The sequence below is a fragment of the Perissodus microlepis genome, chromosome 11, assembly GCF_051167445.1.
Source record: "Perissodus microlepis isolate ML-2025 ecotype Zambia chromosome 11, ASM5116744v1, whole genome shotgun sequence".
In the NCBI taxonomy this organism is placed as follows: domain Eukaryota; kingdom Metazoa; phylum Chordata; class Actinopteri; order Cichliformes; family Cichlidae; genus Perissodus; species Perissodus microlepis.
The window spans coordinates 30,301,487-30,321,579 of NC_140471.1; positions in this window are offsets into that span (position 1 = coordinate 30,301,487).

Genomic DNA, 20,093 nt, shown 5'->3' on the forward strand with positions numbered 1-20,093 from the left:
AAAGATGTAGAGAATGATTAGTGAATCGTTAGTGACTGCCAAATTCAGAACAATACTGAAAGGAAAGTGTTAAACTCTAAAGAGCCTCAGTTATTTCTACCATCTGCAGAACTGACAGCCTAGGGGATTATTTGTGTTTTGATGCCAGTGTCCCTATAGTGATAAAACAATCCCTTTAGTTTTGTATTTACATAGCGCGTGGCTAGTGTTTGACTTGTGTTACTAACTATTTCCTCCTCTCAAACTCTTTTTAATAAAGCCAAATTATAATGTTGTGTAGGAAACAGAAAAACCACATAATACTGCAAAGCACCCCAGTATTTAAACCAACCAATAAATAAGTAAACAAAACTTTCATTTCATTTCTCTGTGCATTGCTCCAAGATCCTGATGACACTGTGGATGTTTGAGAAAAACAGCTGTGATTTTGTCTGTATTTACAAATAAAATTATCAGGCCAAGAGGCAGTCAGTAAACCGATTGGATAGTGGGGTTTTGGGATGGCCTTAAATGAAAGATTGCAGACAGTGAGTACATAGATAGCAACTTTTTGCTGCTCCCTCATCACAAGGGGTCACCACAGGAGGTAGCTCTGCTTGTTTTCATTTGTCGGTTTTACCCAGGATACCCTCCATAAAGGAAACCTGAAGGGATGTGTACATCACTACACTGTGTAGCCACTTAAGTAAGAAAGGCAAACAGACAAAAAAATTGTACATTTCAAAGTATGTGTTAAATAAACTGGGTGGGCCTGGGGCATTCAGTCTGTCCAAACATGCAATTGACAGCTGAACCCCTGCAGTGCTTTTCTCTGCTGTGGTCCAGCCGTCTGGTCTCCACCTACAGGGGCACCCAAAAGCTATTCAAAGCTCTGTACCATCAGAACAGGACAGGGAATTAAAATGTCTGGGACGATTGTGGCTCAAGAGTTGGCAGTTCGTCTTGTAATTGGAAGGTTGCCGGTTCGAGCCCCGGCTCCGACATTCACGATCGTTGTGTCTTTGGGCAAGACACTTCACCCGTTGCCTGGTCAGAGGGCCCGGTGGCGCCAGTGTCCGGCAGCCTCGGCTCTGTCAGTGCGCCCCAGGGCAGCTGTGGCTACAATGTAGCTTGCCATCACCAGTGTGTGAATGTGTGGATGACTGATTGTAGTGTAAAGCGCTTTGGGGTCCTTAGGACCAAGTAAAGTGCTATACAAATACAGGCCATTTACCATGTCTTTGGTGCTTTATCAACTACAAATGCATACAGCTTTACTTAAGAAAATTACACACCAAAAAGAACTGAATGGAGATACTGATGCAAAAGTAAAACATTCTGCTGAGCTGACTGAAAAGAAGCAAAATAAATGTTTAAAAAAATCATCACCGGTTTGTTATCAGTTTATATTCCTGAGCGTAAAAGCAGTGGCACTGCAGCTGCCACAGTAAAACGTGAAACTCTGTTACTTTCCATCAGAGCCACCACACACATACATGCACCGATACGGCAACGACACCAAAGGGAGACAATGCTACAAAAGGAGCCTGTTGTCACCTGGCAGGGTGGCCTGATGGTTACTCTGGGTGCCATAACATAGAGGTGACAGGCCGATCACAGCAGGTCAACACACTAAACTGAACCCAAGTGCGCCAATGTGGAAGAGAGCGACATCTAAGGCCGGAGACACACACTACATCACTAAAGAAAATAGAAAAGGGTAGAAATTGTCAATTGATCAACAAACTTGATTGCCCAAAAACCAGGCCGAGGCTGGATCACAGTAAGTGTTGCTTATGAAGCCAAATCATACATGTGAAAAGGGAAGGAACGAAAGAAAAACAGAAGAGAATGAAATACAGTTACTTAACACAACATTAAGTTTCCCAGGGTCCTGTGTCATTTGTAATTCATGCAGTGCACTGACCACAGCCTCACTCACTCCTGACATCCAACATGTCGCATCATTTTCAGGAAGTGAGCCGGATAATTGCAATAACCTGACACTCTGTGACAGCCATACACTGACGTCTTTTTCTAGAATAACATGATTAATGAGTGATACAAAACCTGAGTAGCACATACATGTCATACTGTTGGTACCGTTTAGCTAAAAGTTAGGAAGAACTACTGTTGGCATTCATGAGTCTTAAACCTTCTTCTGTCATACATGGAATAATGGCAAAATAAACTTTAAGACTCTTTTGGTCTTGAGTGACTCAAATTTGAAGGTTGCAAAAACCAAATGTCACAGCGATAATTGTCTCTGAAAGTCAGGCAGTGTGTCATCGTCCTCAACGGTCTGGGGTGTAAATCTTCAGTCGGGAGCTCTTTCTTTTCCAAGCAGCCAACAACTGTGCTTCAATCTGACGGAGAGCTGAGCCTGCAGTAACATTCCTCACATTGCCAAGATGGACACGGTATAGGGTCTACTGTCCAAACACACACACACGGTCATCTCCTTGTCTTTCTGTCCCACCTGGGGTCCTCTGCAGCTTTGTGGGCTTAAGAAACAGAAACACACACCCCTCATTTTAAAATAACCTCTGTCTTGTTCCCTGCACTGCCGTCCTTGTTATGATAAGGAGTGTGTCTAAGATGTCCTGACTCACACGCACACGTAGACACTAATTCCCCACATGCTCTGGAACAGTGGCCTGAATAAGCAGAGTGTGGAGGGCCGAACATTCAGCAAGCGGCTGCAGGAATGCCAGCATGTCAAATGCAGCAACACATACTCACATACAGCAACCTGAACCGAGCAGCATTGTTCTGACAAGACACTGACAGCTGCTGTGAAATAAAGACAAAAAATAATCAGGACAGGAGACAGGGAAGAAGGAAAAACAGAAGAAAAAAACAAGAAACGAGAGTGCAAAATGGACTGAAAGTGAAAACCCACTGTCGGCTCAGTAAAACATTAGAAATCATTAACTTACAGTAAAACGATCATATGCATATAAAGCTCTTTCATAATACATTTTACTTGATATTAGATGGGCATTACATAATTTTGTAACACAGGCCTCTTACATTATATTATTCAATACATCAATAAACAAACCAATAAATAAGAAAAATATAATAATACAGAACTGCAAATTTTCCACACAGAAGATTAAAAACTTATTGTCATAAATTTAGTGATGATGAAATCTTGGGGAAAATGTGTCATATGATTTGTTATTCCATGTGTGTGTGCCAAACTATACTTGACCTATTAGCTCAGTTCCTGGAGGCTTGGAAGTTGGACATGATGGGAATTACTGGGATGAGTTAAGTGTTTATATAAATTAACTGTGGTGTAATTGAGCCTATTGCGCTGAATATAAATAGATAAATAAATAAATAAAAGTACATTTGAAATGTCAGCTCTTGTTTGTTTTTTTTTATCTCCAGCCAGAATGGAATTGAGAAATCAAAACCAATCAAAACGAAACATTTTTTGGTTAATCACAGCCTTATTAACCGTTTCTGATGGAAGGAAAGAGTGAGAGAGGCTTTACAAAAGGGAGGGGGATTACAAACACAGGACGAAGAGCACGGATTAGCGAAGGAGGATGAAGGCATTTAGTTTCACAGCTAACGGTGTCAACTGTGAATATTTAATGTCAGCATTTTCTCTTGTTTCTATTCATGTTAATTTACTCATCTGCTCTTGGCCTGCCAGCTCCATTTACACTACAGAAGCATTTCATATGGCTAATATAGGATCCATATGGCCCCAGCCTTGTGATTTGTGGGCTTAAAAAGAAGTGTGCCTCTAGGTTAAAACTGGATATGCATGCATTTGAATTCAGGAGCGACATACTTACACTGAATTGATGGATATGAATAAAATAGCCAGTGCTCTGAAGCTAAACACTACATTGGCTGTCACACAAAATAACTTTAAAACTCCTGAGTGCAAACAACACAACAAAACTGAGCAATAATGACAACATGAAATAATAAAACTCATAAAATAATGTTACAAACAATAAAGGGTAGCTCTCCTCCTCTTGCTTGCTTAAGGTTGTGAGTAGTCTTGTTTAGAACATGACTGCTTACATGTATTGTATAAAAGCTTGGCAGCTGAACACATCTATCCCATCCATCAAGGCTTTAGTTACATACTTTCTAGAATAGCATGATAAGGGTTTACTACCATTTCTCCACTGTAAGCCTGCACTTCAGCTAGCTCTGTATTTGATGACACCATGCTTCCTCTTCAAGTATCTCGTGCTACAAAGTTACAAATTCAATGAAACAATAAACTGCCCATATAGCACATAAGTAGCATCAGTTCCACTAATTTACTGACACTGCACCATTTTAATTCAAACAAGCACATCCATGAAAGCATACCACTCTCAAGCTCTCCTTTACATGTGTAAATTCACAGAATCTAGTAATGATACTGACTTGTATCTACCGTGAAAACTGAGACATTTGAAGTCACGCACATACACACAACTTAACTTATGAGTATGTTCCACAGAGACATGGGCATTCACACACTAAAGTGTACATTCGGTGTGCATAAATACCTTGTATAAAAGTATTTTTCAGATACACATTGACAGGTCACTGTTGCGTGTGATTGAATCTTTAGCCACTAAAGTTACACTGAAGCATTGTATCTGTGACCCACAGAGAGTGGGGGAGAATTGGCTGCATTGTCTTGGCAGCAGACACAAGACATGACATGATGACAGATTACTTTGTGTGCGCATGAACGCAAGAGAGAAAACAAGAAGTTGTGCAGTTATTTATGTTAGTTATGTCCTTAGCAAGAATTTCAGTCAAGCATGTTGCATATACGTGTACTTAAGTAGCCAGCGTGCAATTGGCTTCCTGCCATAACAGTATTCCCTAAAAATCTCGGTAAACAAAAAACGGAGCACATTGTTGATTCAAGTAGGTAAAAAAGTTCCGCTGCAGACAGATTACAATAACAATGCCTTAGCCGATGCAATTCTACGGTGTTTGGAAAGTTTATAGAAGGTTACTGACAATTTCTGTACTTCTACAAGCTACTATGCAACCCACTTCAGTTCCTTTTTTCATATTTTCATGAGTTCATCTGTGTCACAACTGTTGTCACTGATGCCGGCACTGATCTGTGCTGTAACTCTCTCTGCCTTTTCGGGTTTCTGAGTATAGTGGACAAAGTAATTATTTAATTCCCTTTAATTTGTAAGTCTGCTCACTTACAAAGAGATGCACAGTGTTACATAAAAGCTGTGAATGGATTTGCATAACATAGTGAGAAAAAATTATTTGATCCTCTAGCGAAAATTCTGGCTTCCAAAGATTGGCACACGGATTACAATCAATTAATCAATCAATTGATTACTGATAATCCTGGTTTCAGCTTGTTATCTTTTAAACCACACCCTTCCACAGAATCAGTTTCTAAAGAGCTGTCAAAGGACATCGGGGACAAGACTGTAGACTGGAATGGGCTACAAAACCATCAGCAAGAAGCTTGGTGGCAGCTAATGCAATTATTTATAAATGGAAGAAATATAAAACGGCCATCAGCCTCATGGGGTGTGGATGATTATAAGAAAGGTGGTGGCTCAGCCTGAAACTACACGGGAGGAGCTTGTTAATGATCTGAATGCCGCTGGCACCAAAACAACACTGGTAACATACTACAGAAATCTTACAGTGCCTGCAAGGTCTCCTTGCCCAAGAAGGCACACGTACAGGCTCGTCCTGAGTTTGCCATCCAAATGAGTCAGAGAAGGGTTTGGAGAAAGTGCTGTGGTCAAATGAAACCAAAATCCAGCTCTTTATTTGCCCATTTTGCACCAAGATGGGAAAAATATTTCTTTAACAGCTGGGTAGTGGCATGAAAATAACTTAACGTGACATATTAGACTTCATCAAGTACAGGAGAACATAAAACAACCACGCTGTCGCAAGCATTTACATAAAATAGAAAACTGCAAGTCACAATTGGATTTCAAGTTTCAAGCGCTTTCATGCTTTTAAAGTTCTAGTTTTTGCTCCTGTTTGACTCAAAATCTTGTGAGACTGAATAAAGTTGAAAAACACCTTCAGCTTTATTCCTGGCATAAAAACGAATTGTGAAAATTTCCTGATTTTCCTTGCTTCCTCCTCAGGGTTTCGTCACTGCGTTAACCCAGTGCAGAAATTCTGACCTACAATAAAACAAAACAAAACAGAAAAAACTCAATAAAAGTGCTTGTTGGCAGTGTCTATTTTATATCTATATTTGGAATAAAATCTTCTGCTTTCAGTTCCCTGCTTAGGATGATAGACATGCATAAACACCCACGCAAACTGTCAAGAACCTATGTTGAGTAACAGAACTTTCAGCTGTTTCTTAATAACGGCCATATCTCATCTTATATGTAAACACGGCCTGTTGCACATAAGACTTGCATTCATACTTACACTGTAATGTCATCGTTGCAGTAAATATTGTTTACTATAGGTTGGTATGTTTCTTGCTGAGCAAAAGTACTTGTATATATTCAAATGTCTTTGTTTGTGTGTCTTTGGTGAGTACTGGATGAATAAGTTCACAGTAAGGACGTCAGGAGTATATTTGGTTCTTTCCACTGCTATATATTAGTCAGCTTGGCCTATCAAAAAGAGGGAAGTATGGCTATGTTTATAAATCCCCATGTATGTGTTTTTGTATGTCTGTGTATTTATTAGTCACTTTCTGACCAGTTGGTCTTGGCCAAGCAGTGGTCTGCAAACAGCTCACCATAGAGACATAAGAGCGAAAAACTCCAAATGTCGACATGTGCAATATGTTTGATCAGAACTGCTGCGTCATAACCTGGCAGAGTTAATGATGGGAAAAGCAGGCCGATAAAATTGCGTTATGAGTCATAGCTGAAGTGAAAATATGATCCCGAAATCACCCCCATGTGATAATTACCGACATTCTAATTACTCAGTTTGCCGTAACTTGAACAACAGTCACCAGCATAGCAGTAGCAAAGTAAAGGAACAGCTTTGTGGATCTTTTCTCATGTAATTCAATTTTTATTTGTAGCATGAATTGTGTTTTATTAATAAAAAGGAACACATACACAACATGAGACAGAGTACGGAAAATAGAAAAATGCAAACAAGAAGAAAAGCAAAATATTAAATTATAGGAAAACTTTACACCCTTTTTGTTACTGTAAGGATATTTAAGAGGCAATATGAATATACATATATTACCACAAACTCAATACAGTGGATGCAGTCACATCCAAAGGAAACAAGAGATGATTTTTAGTCTTGCTGTTTAAACAAAAAAACAAAAAAATCCAACAGAACAGCAAAACAGCAGCATGTAGGAAATGGAAATGTCTGCTATTTTAAGACAGTCACATTAAAAATAGAAACTATATGTACCCAGTATTTTTGCAGAACTTATGACAACTTTTTTTTTTAGCAAGAACTTTTTTAAAAAAAAAAAGTAATTACGACTTAAAAATAAAGCTTCTTTTTAACTCTCAAATTGAAAAAAAGCAAATGCATGGAGGAATGCAACCGTCCATGACTTCAAGTTTTTTATGCAAATATCAAGTGCATAAAAATTGAAATGTGGATACCACAGAAACCTTAGAATCCCAGGTAAATGCTCACATATACCGTTAGGGTTAACTATCAAACACAGGGGGAAAAAATTCACAGCAACTCGTAAAAATTATATTGAGGATAGTTTTATTCCAGCCTGATTTAACAGTTTGGCAAATTACACATCCACCATGCTTTAACCTACCTGTGCAAGCTGCATTTTAACAAACCTCCATCCCTGCTTGTCTTTCTTGTAAGTCTTGCTGATGCCCTGTTTGTGCCAGGCTTATTGTGTTTGATGGCTGGGGAGTTTCAAGGATATTACCATACCTTAAATATAAATGACTGCAAATGGCAATAAGAATTTTCTTTTGACTATAATGGACCTAGCTGATTTCTTTTCATAAGAAAAAAAGGGAATGTGTAGAGCTTTACATATATAGATTATTTTAAAAGTGGTGTATGGAATGGTGACCTGGCCATTTAACTTTGTAGTTAATGTAAAATAAATTGTTTCTTTAGACCAAATTTTCTTCTTGCATGTAAACAAAGGCAAAGGAAAAAGAGCTTTGTGCTAACATGCGTGCCCTGGAAAACACTATTCGTTGAACCGTCAACCTCAACAGATCCCCTGACACATGCATAGACTATGTCAGCACTTATTACTTTGTTTCATTAAGTCAGATTCCTTGAAATTGTTCGTCTGCCTGCTTATCGATCCAGCTTATTGGTTCTACTTACACTTGCACCTCTATCAGCTGATTTCAGATTGTGCACCAGAACCTCAGTTTCCGTCTCTTTATGTTTTTAAAGTGGAGTCACTGTGACGATCACTTTAAAGCCTCTTTGCAATGTTTTTCTTTCTTAATCTTTGCTTTGTGCTCTCGGCCTTGTGCTCATACTTATGTGCTAAGAGAAAGATGATATGTGTCTCCTTATTAGGATAGGAATTTCTGTTGGTTGTTGTGTGGGACTGTAGCCTATAAGTTTTTATATTGGTAATTATGAGACAATGAGTAACAACAACAAAAACAACAACAACAACAACGCGAAAGTAATGTAACAAGTACTATAACAAATGACTTTCTCCTGGGAGTAATTAAGTAACATTACTTTTAAGAAAAAATGTTTTGTGTAACATTTGTAATACATTATTACTTTTGGATAATTACACTGACCACACAGCATGCAAATAATTTGCACAAATGTGATGTCTGATACACTAGTTCACAATGGTGGTGAACCCAATGAGAATTGATAATAGAATTGATTCAATTAGTGATATCTCGAACGGAATTCTTATTAATTCCCATTTCTAACTCATGCATAAGCTTGTATTAATATTAAGGCTCACAAGTGCGCATATATGAGCATCTGTGTGCACTTAGATTAATACAACTCAGCCATACAGTGTGCATGGGTATTGTGTGCAGAGCCAGAGTGTGCAACATGCAAGTTAATTTATTACAAAGGTAGTAAATTAACAACTTTAAATGCATTAAATGATCCCTATAGAGCCAAACTCTGATGTTGTTGCTGGACAGTCCAAACGTCAGGCTTGGTGAGAAAACATGACAATACAATTAAAATGCGTTTAGCTGCAGGACACACAGACCTCTAAATGAATGCTGGTGATTCTTATCTGTTAAAAAATACAATTTTTGTACCATTCTTTTTGCATATTCCTAAAATGTGTGAGTTTTTTTTGTCTTTGTGTCCATCAGCCTTATCACCCAAGCTGAATCATAGCCAAAATAAACTCAAAGTTTTCAGTACCTTGATATTAATCATCTCACATCTTAACAATTTTGTGGAGGAGGACTACAAGGAGACAAAAGATGAAGTGGGATTTCTGGGGAAAAAACAAAATTGCACGTGTGATAGTTGCTAATAAATGAGATATAAATAACTGCAGCCTTTAAAAAAGAGCTCTGAAACTAACCTAATTGCCTGCATGGCATTTCTAGCTATATCCAAGTAGCATTTGTCAACAAAGATAAAGTATTGTGTTATTTACTCAAGATTATATAAACAAAATTTATATATGCACATAACTCTAAATTAAAGCCAAACATTTCAGTACTTTGCAACCTTTGAATTCTTTTAAGCACAACTTCCTTGGGTTAAATAAATCTTACAATGCGGTTATGTCTTTAACTTAGGTCTATTCTGGTAATACTACCTTTACAATATACACCATCTTCAGCTGAGAACAAGATAATTCAAAATAACATAGTAGAGAAAATGAGCAGATAAATTGCACATATCGACAGTTAGGTAACTACAAAAGAAAAAGGAAGTGTTAATGCTCTACGTGGCTGGAATTCACTCTCTCAGGGAAAAAACGTCAAAGCAACTCCAGCTGCTGAGCAACAGCTGCTCACATAAAATGTATCTTAAAAACCATAAAAATGAAATAATTGAAACCAAGTTTAAAATTATATGACGACTCAAATGAGTACTTATGTGCATTTAGTGCAATGCTTTATGGATCTCTGAAGTTTGGATAATCAACTTAAAAGATAACCAAACTGACTTAAAACAGATGTCTTTACTGGCATTTACTATGTGACTCATGGCTGTGATCCACATCTTTATAATTACCAGTTACAGGTTTGCTTCTCTCCAAAGCTGATGAAATGTAAAAATATGTGTTTACAGTCACTTTATTAGTTACACTGCCAGTCTTGGGTTGGACCCCCTTTTGCCTTCTCAGATTTAGTAAGGTGCTGGAAACATCCCTGACAGATTTTTGGTCCATACTGACATGATAACATCACAGTTGCTAGAAATTTCATGTAAATCTTACATGTGCAGCTTTGTTGCCACCACATCTCAAACGTGTCGTGCTGTACTGAGATCTGTGGAGGCCATTTAAGTACAGTGAACATACTGTCACATTCAAGATATCAGTTTTGACATGAGCTTTGTGATATGTTGTGTCAGTGAGTATAAAGAAATGGACGTGGTCATTAGTAATCTTCAGGTGGGCTGTGGTAGACATTGACAAAGCATTTTCATCTGCTTTTTCAGACATTTTTTTCTGTTGCCATATGCAGGAAAATTCCAGTAGCTCAGCGGTTTCTTTGTTCAGATTAGAGACCAAGGCATTCAGGAACCAAAAACCATTCCAGGTTCAAAGTCATTTAAAAAAGAAAGTCATCGTTCTTCCCTATTCTGATTCTTTGCTTTGAACTTCAGCAGATAATTTTAAGACTGCATACTTCCCAAAATGAACTGAGATGCCGTCATGTGCTGTAAAAATACAATGGCCACAGTAAAAAATGGCAAATAGTGTAATTCTCTAAATAAAACTGTACAGATTTTCCTAAGCAGTATGTTCTTCTTAGATGTTATCATGAACAGGAGCCTATCCCTGGAGCCTATTTCAGCTACCATAGAGAGGTGGGGTACACCCTGGACAGGCCACCAGTCGGTTGCAAGGCTAAGATATATAAACAGACAACCATTCACACCATGGGCAATTTAGAAGCACCAATTAACCAAACCCCACTAATTGCAATGTCTTCGGACTGTGGCAGGAAGCCGGAGAGAACCTGTGCAAACATGGGGAGACTATGCAAACTCTAGTTGGACTTCAACTCAGAACCTTCTTGTTGGGAAGTAGCAGTGCTAATCACTACGCCACTGTACTACTCCAATCCCTATTCCAGCATTTGAATGCAAAAATTCACAAGGAAAGAAAGAAAACACTGCAAGGAAAACTTTGCATGGTTAACAACAAACTGGTGGCAACCAAATCTTTCACATAGTTCAAAAAGGATTTTCAAACCTTTTCACATTTTGTGTATTTCAATATATAGTGAGGTACGCTATTCCTTTCGGTGGAAGGCTAGCCGTTCTTTGTTTTATCCAGTTCATAACACATAGTCTATGAGTTTGTTGCCACATACTTCCCCATATTTGCTGGCCAAGTAAACCATAAATTTGTTGGTGCAAGACCCCATTCTTGTCCACCTGCAATATCCCTTTACAACATATACATTTTCATGACATTATGAAGAAACAGATGCAGACTGATCGTTATTTTATTAGTGAAGAAATCGGAAATTTGTGCACTGCTACTGAATCAACATGAATGTTGGTTGATTAATATTTTTCATAAATGTTATATAACACACAATAATTGAAATGTTTCGTCTAATGAATTTCATATAATGAATATGTTTGTGCTGTTAGTGCATAGCAACGGGCTGTTTTTAATCAGGTCTAGCAGGTTGATATGTAAAGCGGGTTGCTGCAGTGAAAGGGCTCAGTCAGCAATCAGACCACACACACGCACATACATATGAACAGCAATCTGACTTCCTCTGTTCAGTCCACTATCTCTCTTGGCTTCCTGCGTATCTGACAAAATAAGTGAAAAACATTCACTTTCAACATACTTTCACTTCAGCTTCCTAAAATCTCTTGGGTGCTGAACAAGCTTGCAATATACAGAGAGAAAGAAAGATAGCATGGGAAAGAGGAATTAAAAAGAGATGGTTCATTATTACTCTGCAAAACCATATTTGGTATGCTCTGCACATCATTTACCCAGAGAAAAGTTCAGGGTGAAGATTTCCTTTAAATGGTAAATGGCCTCCACTTGTGTAGCACTTCCTAATTGTACTGCTTCTTTATTCACCCATTCATGCTTAAATATTTAGTGGTGACTGAGCTGCAATAAAAGACATTGACCTGGCATTGGGTTTCAGTGTCTTGCCCAAGACCCTTTGGCAACTCAGTGATGTGACAACCTGCTTCACCACATAAACCATAGGTGCTCCATTTTAAAAGTTACATTCATGAACCAAAGAATCTTTTAAATGCAAACACATTTAAAAGCTAAAGTTATTGGAACTTTAATCTGGTAAATGTAGCATTTAATTGGGAAAGAAATTATGTGAATATGAAGTTGATTTCATAGATTTAGCAGTAGTGTTGCAAAACATCAGCCAGACAATTTCATAAGCTATTGTGGTGAGACATACCTAAAATTCCTAATAGCAGACACCTTGTGTCTGTCTAGTGCTCACAGGTTTCCCTGTCATCATGGTCCAGTCTGACCAGACTCATGCCATTCTTTAAACCACTGAAAGATACAAAATAAAGTGTGTTGTTGGAGTTTCTACTTCAATGAACATGTATGAGAAGCACCAAGCATTATGACACAAAAGTACTCTGTTCTAATTATTGTACATCTGTTCTTCTTACGCAAATTGCTTTTTTTTTTATAAAATTCCTTATTAATCACTTGCACCCACGCCTCATTGGCGAATAAAGATATCTCCTACTTCACTGAAAAGTGTCTGCTTAATGTTACTGAATACTGATTTGACTGTGTTGTTTTAGATCCCTTCTTTTGAGAAGTGCAGAGTACTACAGTGGCACGTGCAGCAGGGTGACAAGACCCCACACTGAGAACAAAATGACAGTGTACAGAATAAAATAAAGATAGGACTGGGCACACAACAAATATACATCACCGTACGTAGCAGAGTGGTAAGTAAACAGTCAGGAAACAATAAAAGTGAAGCAATGACTGGACCGCTTTACCACATGGTTGTTATCACAATGGGATCCATATGACAGCGCTCTGATGGGCACGTCAGTTACTGCAAGAGTTGCAAAAATATGAAAGAAAGAAAAGTAATATCTTTGTTGTTCAAACTGGTTTTCAGCGTTCTGAAGGGGGACTGTGCTTTCACTTTCACTGTTAACACCAAACCTGCGACACAAATTGGAATTGATTTTGTCCAACAAATCAGCAATTTATTAAGAGGAATGTTGATAGAATTTTATGCAAATTACATGTGCAAAGAAGTTATTTTATCCAACGCGTCCCCAAACTCAACAGTCATATCACAAACACACCAGACTTGTCTGGGACTTTTGCTTTCGCTTCACTTTCTGCTTGGTTCAATTTAGGGACTGAAAAACTATGATTTTTCTCTTATTCACACAATTTCTAAAAATCACCCATGGTTTATAATAAGAGCTTGTACGACCAGTCTGTGGGGAAATGCAGTCTGTTATCCAACGTGCAGTTAACAAGAAAACACAGAGCAATTTCTGGTTCACACTGTTATGTCCTCAGATGCTCGAAAATATCTAACCTACGAGTGAACCCCCAAAAATAACTTGTATCATGCAATATGCAATATAACAGCTATGTAATTCTGAAATAACTGAACCTGTATTGTCTACTCTAGGCCTAATGTCAATTGAAAATAGTAGCTGTTCATTAAAATTAAAATTTGGCCATTATGTCGTCTTTAAATTTAGTAACTTTATTTATGAAGTTTTCACAACTCTAAACCTGCATTCAATAATGAACAGTTTTTCACAACACTGACTGAAAGTCGCAGATACATCTAATAGTGTGTGGAAGTGTTTGGCAAACATTATGCAGAAGAGTTTGAGTATAGCTGTGGCTGCAGGTTGACTAACCTTATGTTGAAAGTGAGTGAAGACACAGCAAAGGACAAAAGTTGGGTTCGTGTTTTGACATAACCAATTACACAAACATCATACGGTGCCTTTCTGCTTCCTGCTCAGGACCCACAGGAAGTGGGTCAGTCGTTTGCTTTTGCGTGAGAAGAAAAGGGAACTTTTTTCGGTGACGTTATTCTCACGCAGACAAACTGAAATAACCCAAGCTGCTTTTTTTTTTTTTTGGCTTTTTCTCTCTCAAACTCTCCATCCTCCCTAAACAGAAAAAAGCAGAAGTGTTTTAAAGAAGGTGTTGGTGACTCAATGTCTGTATGGTTAGCTCTGTCTAGCATTTTTGCTGCAATTAGTCAGTGGCCGTTATTATTTTCACAGTTTTGCAGTTACTATGGAAAACTGTAAACCGCAGAAGGCAAAGAAGTTGTGCGAAAAAGCATTAGTAGCTCAGAAGCTAACTACAGATACAGGTCTAGCATATTTAAATTCTAAATATTGTGTGGAAGTTGACATAACTGTATCTTGCGATTTTCCCCAAACAAATGCATCATCATAGGAAAATTCTTTGATAGTTCGCTAACTGGACAAAATGTTAACTTATGCTAATCTATATTTTATGACTCACTGATGCAATTGATGCTTTGCTAAATGCTAATTAAGCTATATGCTAAATTGACGGTAATCCGTAGATGATGAGTCATTAGGGTAGCTTATGCTTTGCTAATTGCTAATTGAGCAAAATTCATGGTAATCCTCACAGAGCAGTGTAATGAGTCACTTCAAGATGCCTCACAGAGACGTTTAATCCGTGGGAAGCAAATTAAGGAAATTCCTCTGCAGCTGCTTCATTCATCTTAATGTCTTTGTGTGTGCGCGTGTGCATGCGTATGTAAGAGAGAGAGGGACAATTGTGAAATAATCGCAGATTACAGACGTGTGCTCAGTGATCATCATTTTCGCTCATAATCAGTTAAGTTCTCATCAGCTGTTAACACTGACGTAATGAAATAGATGAGGCAGCTAAGCTTCTGTTAATTTCCCACCAGCTTAATTCACATGAGCGTTCTGTTTTATGATTCACACATAGTTCAAGTCAATTTAAAGACCAAGAATTGGCCTGTTTTTTAAACATTCCCAAAATTTTACACGTCATCATCAACAATTTAAATTCTAAAAAAATAGATGTCTGCACATTAGTAAGATCTTCAGGCAAGAAACAAACTTTCTTGGTGCCTGAGGCCTTTTGGTTTTAATGAGCACTCATGTTTGATTAGTCTGGATGGAGAACAAAAAAGAGATTACAATCTTAGACCTGCCAGCTGTTCTCTGACATTTAGCTATTATTCGTTTTTTATTAAAATTTGCCTGTATTTTTAAATAATCATCAGTGGTCAGAACAGAGGCCTGTAGTATGAAGCAGGATTTGGAATTAGGTAACCTCAGGCTTTACTCTATGAAAGTGGTTCATGTCTTCCCAGCGTACATCACCATGGTAACCTATACTGTGATGGAGCATCTTATGTTTGAGATTAGCAATAAACAGATATGGAATCAGTACCTAGTGACCACTCAAATCTTTAAAAATATTCCTGGAAAATCCCTTGAAACATTGCGCATGTATTGTGAAAGCATATAAAATATTTGTCTTTCCTTGATTATCATCAACAGGAAATGCAGATTCTTACATGCACTCTTATTCCTGCTGGCTGCAAATAATTTAACAACACTTTTATTGTTCTATAGATTGATATATGATCCTAAAATGGGAACATATTTTTGTGACCTTATAAATCTGTCCCTCTAAAATTTGCACATAGTCTAAGCCTACACTTGAATTCTGTCTCTTAAACATCATCAGGGATGCAACTAAAAAAAAAACCTAAAACTTGTCCATCTAAATATTAATTTAATGGAATAACAGCTGTAATCCATCAGTGTCTTTATGGCAGAGCATTGATACTCTGTTAACTTTAAATTATAGACATATTTTATCCATGTTTGTGATTGGTCAGATGCTGCTAGCACTACCACTTACATCTGAACTCGGTCATTACTAGACTGGCAAAGCCTGGGTTGGCTTATGGAATTAATAACCACCTTTGTGTTAATGCTTAGCCTGATTGCCGATGGTTACATTGAACTTGCTTCACAGTACAGGGCACTGGCTACACCAGAAAAAAAAAATCCATTGCTATCACAGTTAGCAGACTGTGGGATCCTAGATTCTCATTGACTAAGTGACTGTAACAAATTAAACTGTTAAGTAGCTATATTAATCTTAACTGTACACTTGACCTTTTTTAAATTTATATTGTGGGTTAGACCAGCGGTCCCCAACCCCCGAGCCATGGACCTAGTCGTTTGGTACCGGGCCGCGAGAGTTGAGGTTCGGGTGTGAAATGTATGGTTTTCAGGGTTTTTAATCAGTTTTTAGCGTTATTTTCTTATCGTTTTTATCGTTAACTCGGTTTTCCTGGGTCTTTTCACGTGTGTTATGAATAAATCTTCTTTTTTTCAGTACCGGTACTAGTTTTATTTTGTTGTATTTATCCGCGACACCTTAAAGGCCGGTCATGAAAATATTGTCGGGCATAAACCGGTCCGTGGCGCAAAAAAGGTTGGGGACCGCTGGGTTAGACCATGTCAGTAAACCCTATTTCATGTTGGCACATGCTGTTCTCAAAATATCTATTTCCTTATTTAGTCTATATTCAAATGACAGGTAACTGTCTTAAAATCTTTCATATGGGAACATTAGCCAGCCACTTTTTTGTAATGGCGCCCAGGTAATTTACTTTTTTAACACTGTAATGCACCACAAAAGTAACATTTTTAGCTTTAGTATTTTTGTGTATATTCTCTGTGCATGTTTTACTCAAACAGGACTAATCACAGAGAGTTTCTGTGTAAAAAAACTGGAACATGGAAAAATATTTGGCAGTCGGGATCTTATTTGTTTATTCAGGACACTGTCTTCTATGTCAAGCGCTGCATTAAACAATGGATGCTAGAATGAATGAGGCAAATATGACATGAAGATCTTAGTCCTTGTTTCTCTAAAAGTTGCCTGTATGAAATAAATCAACTGGTACTGCAGTGAGTCTGAATAGAGAATATTTTGTCATCAGCTTGTCTTAGTATGAGATTACTGCTAACAACAGGCAAACAGCGAACCATGTGAGAGTGATTTACCTCCACGCCAACTCGCACATGTTTGTGTCTGTTTTGTAATCTGCATTTTAAGACACGCAAAAAGGAACTTGACAGTATTGCCCACACCACATGTCACTCACTGCTTTCTCTGTTTTCGGCCTCTGCAAGCTTTTTTATGGCAGTTGTGGTCGCCAGATCTGAGGGGAAAATCCCCCTTAAATGCAACCAGGCTATTGATGGTAAAATGTCTAACAGATCAGAGAAAAGGGAAGACATGGAGGAGAGGAAGCGACATGGAGCTCTTTGATGGCAGCGTCGAGGACAGCGTCTGCGTGTGGCATGTATATATCTGTCTGTATATGTGTATATATGTTGCTCTTTGTGTGTGTGTGTGTCTGCATCAGTGTGGGTGAATGTGACCATATTGTATATATGTGACTTTGCACGGCTAGTTGTCTGTCATTCCGCCCGTGAGCAACCGCAGTTTAGATACACAAAGCTGAGCAGGGGTGGTATGGTGAGTGTGTGTGTGTTTGTGTTGGTGGGGAAGCAGGGGTGTTAGCAGTCATTGGGTTTCAGCGGTTAACCCCTAAACTTTTTATTTTTTCAGAGGAGTTTGGGATTAGTGGGGGGCATTTTAACATCAGCGCTGGTGTGTGGGCACATTATGTTCTTTATGGGCCCAGAGCAAGCAGGAGGGGAGGAAGTGAAGGGAAAATGGAGTGGGAGGAGAACATATGAGGAAGTAACTGCCACCAGTCCCCCAATACCAAGCTTGTACCCCCTACCCTCCATTCCCTCGCACCACCACTGGAGAGAGAGAGAGAAGGCTGCTGGACCACAGACCACCCAGAGAGATGGAGACACACCGATACAGACAAAAAGACAGACAGACGATGAAGATGTAACATAGTCACAGAGAGACGAGAATCCATTGTGAACCTGAAAGAATCAGACCAAAAGCATTTGGTAAAGAAAAAGTAACTGATTTATAAATTTATTGAGACACGAGCAGTCAAGCAATCAGGCAGTTAAAAAAGACCATTGATAAACCAATAATAAATAAATGAAGAGAGAAGGAATGAATGACAGAAGAAAAAAGAAAGAATAAATTCATTATGAAAGTCATGAATAAATCCTCATAACCATCCAATTAACACCAATCATAGTGCTGATATGGCTTGCCTGCTTCGATGTTGTGATAAAACACTAAAAAGAGAGAGATAAAGTTTAATCTGTTAAAAGCCAGGTATTGCAGTCAGCTGGTTTAACGTAACAGTGAAAGAAAAAACTAACTCCAGGAAAGTGTGATTAGAAGAACTAATACTGCTGGATTTAACCCACTGATCCTAATTTATAAACACACAGAAGATGTAAAAATAAGCAGTACGAAGAAAAATTGTAACGTTTCTAAATCAGATATCACCCCAAGAAAACAATACATTTGCCAGCAATCATTTTAGGTAATGGAGGTAACTAAAAAATATTGCAAGAGGTGCTGGCAGAGCTCAAGGACAGACTGAAAGTGAGATGCAAAACCCAGTTAAATGCTGGTATGACAGGACACACACACATGCACACACTTTACTGCTGATGGAGAGACAAACTGAAATAAACCCAAAGGATATATTAAGGCATTGATGCTGTTAAACTTTGGTGTGCAGGTGAAATTGACAGGAACAGTCATTTAGGAAATGAAAAGACTGAGTTTAGGGGAGAAGCACGTTTTGAATCTACTAATATATCATACAAATCACTCAAGTACAAATGCTGGTGAAATAATATTTGTATTCATTAAAAAAAATGAATGAATACTCCAGAGGAAGATCCAGTTTTTGCACTCCAAATGAGTCAAACCAAGGCACAATTCTTAGGTTGAGCTGGGGCTTTCCCTGAGCTGAAAAAAAGCCCCACTCATTTCTACATGAAAGAAAGGAATGAAACAATTACACCATGGACAACAACTTAATGAATGCATTAAAAAAAGAAAAATATGTGGGGAACCTAATATAAATGAAACAAAAGGTAACTAGAAAGAATTTTTACAGACTGTCACTCTTTAGGGAATCATTGCTGTGACTTTTGTTTTCATGTGCTTTTGGTCCCAGGAGTAAAAAAAAAAAAAAACCCTCTATGCTGTTGTCTTTTATTTCAAACATGTTCTGGAACAATAGAGGTCTGTCTATCCACAAGGCCTGTTTTCATTCTCCGCTCATTCTGGACAAGAGCTGCACTTCAGACAAGATACAGAACTTCAGGAAGACAGAAAGGTTGAGCAAAGGTCCACATTTATCCTCATGTTTCTTTCACATTACGTGCATTGCTGCAACAATGCTCTCACACACCAAGCTTCCTGTGTGTCCAATGCAAGGAATAAGCTCAAGGACATGATTTCACTAATATGCAGTTTTCTTATGTCTTTGCAGCTCATCATACATATATCACATACTAGAAAACCCTTATGGTGTCTGAAGAAATCCACAAAGCTCTGGTTTGTATGCTGATGTCTCTGTTCTATATGTACTGTGAATATGTGTGCATGTGTGGGTAGATGACAGAGTTCTGAGTTCACCACATCAGTGTTAGCAGTGTGTTTGTGTGGTTTCCTCCACTTCACCGCTGCCTCCTCCACTAAGTGTCACTGCTCCTCTGTTTTCTCTCTTTCACCCCAATATTGTTAACATCATTAAAGCTTTTCTTTTGACCATTTTTTCAGATGGTCAACTGGCCAATGGAGAGTCTGAAAATGGTTTATTTACAGTTGAAACTAAATCTGCCTAACTTGTACTACTGTTTATGTAGGTGTATGTGGTTCTTAGAGAGAGGACATCTTGAAAATTAATATATCATCCTTATTCTCAAAGGATTGCAACACACATGGGTCTTCTTGACAAAGCTCCTGGGAAGTAGCAGGAGTACCCCTATGTAATGCTGCCACCACGGTTGTGACAACATTTGGATTAAAAGGTGACCGG